This window comes from Musa acuminata, unplaced genomic scaffold (assembly GCF_036884655.1).
Source record: "Musa acuminata AAA Group cultivar baxijiao unplaced genomic scaffold, Cavendish_Baxijiao_AAA HiC_scaffold_188, whole genome shotgun sequence".
In the NCBI taxonomy this organism is placed as follows: domain Eukaryota; kingdom Viridiplantae; phylum Streptophyta; class Magnoliopsida; order Zingiberales; family Musaceae; genus Musa; species Musa acuminata.
Window position 1 is genome coordinate 50,001 of NW_027020460.1, and position 2,500 is coordinate 52,500.

A 2,500-nucleotide genomic window follows, 5' to 3' on the forward strand; every position below is an offset into this window, starting at 1 on the left:
GCTCGCCGCTCGCTCGTGCAGCCAAAAATGGCCAGTTTTGGCCCGTTTTTGGGCCGTTTTGGCCAGTTTTTGGCCTGTTCTTGCATTGCGCGGTGACCGTCGAGAGCGGAGCAAAACGTCAGCCATCTCAGCACCCTGGAACCCCCCGGGTGGCACAGGGCTGGATGGGGCTTTCGTATAGCAGGGACGGTGCTGCCTCTCGCTTCGCTCGCTGTCCGCCGCTCGCCGCTCGCTCGTGCAGCCAAAAATGGCCAGTTTTGGCCCGTTTTTGGGCCGTTTTGGCCAGTTTTTGGCCTGTTCTTGCATTGCGCGGTGACCGTCGAGAGCGGAGCAAAACGTCAGCCATCTCAGCACCCTGGAACCCCCCGGGTGGCACAGGGCTGGATGGGGCTTTCGTATAGCAGGGACGGTGCTGCCTCTCGCTTCGCTCGCTGTCCGCCGCTCGCCGCTCGCTCGTGCAGCCAAAAATGGCCAGTTTTGGCCCGTTTTTGGGCCGTTTTGGCCAGTTTTTGGCCTGTTCTTGCATTGCGCGGTGACCGTCGAGAGCGGAGCAAAACGTCAGCCATCTCAGCACCCTGGAACCCCCCGGGTGGCACAGGGCTGGATGGGGCTTTCGTATAGCAGGGACGGTGCTGCCTCTCGCTTTGCTCGCTGTCCGCCGCTCGCCGCTCGCTCGCGCAGCCAAAAATGGCCAGTTTTGGCCCGTTTTTGGGCCGTTTTGGCCAGTTTTTGGCCTGTTCTTGCATTGCGCGGTGACCGTCGAGAGCGGAGCAAAACGTCAGCCATCTCAGCACCCTGGAACCCCCCGGGTGGCACAGGGCTGGATGGGGCTTTCGTATAGCAGGGACGGTGCTGCCTCTCGCTTCGCTCGCTGTCCGCCGCTCGCCGCTCGCGCAGCCAAAAATGGCCAGTTTTGGCCCGTTTTTGGGCCGTTTTGGCCAGTTTTTGGCCTGTTCTTGCATTGCGCGGTGACCGTCGAGAGCGGAGCAAAACGTCAGCCATCTCAGCACCCTGGAACCCCCCGGGTGGCACAGGGCTGGATGGGGCTTTCGTATAGCAGGGACGGTGCTGCCTCTCGCTTCGCTCGCTGTTCGCCGCTCGCCGCTCGCTCGCGCAGCCAAAAATGGCCAGTTTTGGCCCGTTTTTGGGCTGTTTTGGCCAGTTTTTGGCCTGTTCTTGCGTGGTGCGGTGACCGTCGTGAGCGGAGCAAAACGTCAGCCATCTCAGCACCCTGGAACCCCCCGGGTGGCACAGGGCTGGATGGGGCTTTCGTATAGCAGGGACGGTGCTGCCTCTCGCTTCGCTCGCTGTTCGCCGCTCGCCACTCGCTCGCGCAGCCAAAAATGGCCAGTTTTGGCCCGTTTTTGGGCTGTTTTGGCCTGTTTTTGGGCTGTTCTTGTGTGGCGCGGTGACCGTCGTGAGCGGAGCAAAATGTCAGCCATCTCAGCACCCTGGAACCCCCCGGGTGGCACAGGGCTGGATGGGGCTTTCGTATAGCAGGGACGGTGCTGCCTCGCGCTTCGCTCGCTGTTCGCCGCTCTCCGCTCGCTCGCGCAGCAAAAAATGGCCAGTTTTGGCCCGTTTTTGGGCTGTTTTGGCCAGTTTTTGGCCTGTTCTTGCGTGCCGCGGCGACCGTCGTGAGCGGAGCAAAACGTCAGCCATCTCAGCACCCTGGAACCCCCCGGGTGGCACAGGGCTGGATGGGGCTTTCGTATAGCAGGGACGGTGCTGCCTCTCGCTTCGCTCGCTGTCCGCCGCTCGCTGCTCGCTCGCGCAGCCAAAAATGGCCAGTTTTGGCCCGTTTTTGGGCTGTTTTGGCCTGTTTTTGGGCTGTTCTTGTGTGCCGCGGCGACCGTCGTGAGCGGAGCAAAATGTCAGCCATCTCAGCACCCTGGAACCCCCCGGGTGGCACAGGGCTGGATGGGGCTTTCGTATAGCAGGGACGGTGCTGCCTCTCGCTTCGCTCGCTGTCCGCCGCTCGCCGCTCGCTCGCGCAGCCAAAAATGGCCAGTTTTGGCCCGTTTTTGGGCCGTTTTGGCCAGTTTTTGGCCTGTTCTTGCGTTGCGCGGTGACCGTCGAGAGCGGAGCAAAACGTCAGCCATCTCAGCACCCTGGAACCCCCCGGGTGGCACAGGGCTGGATGGGGCTTTCGTATAGCAGGGACGGTGCTGCCTCTCGCTTCGCTCGCTGTCCGCCGCTCGCCGCTCGCTCGCGCAGCCAAAAATGGCCAGTTTTGGCCCGTTTTTGGGCCGTTTTGGCCAGTTTTTGGCCTGTTCTTGCGTTGCGCGGTGACCGTCGAGAGCGGAGCAAAACGTCAGCCATCTCAGCACCCTGGAACCCCCCGGGTGGCACAGGGCTGGATGGGGCTTTCGTATAGCAGGGACGGTGCTGCCTCTCGCTTCGCTCGCTGTCCGCCGCTCGCCGCTCGCTCGCGCAGCCAAAAATGGCCAGTTTTGGCCCGTTTTTGGGCCGTTTTGGCCAGTTTTTGGCCTGTTCTTGC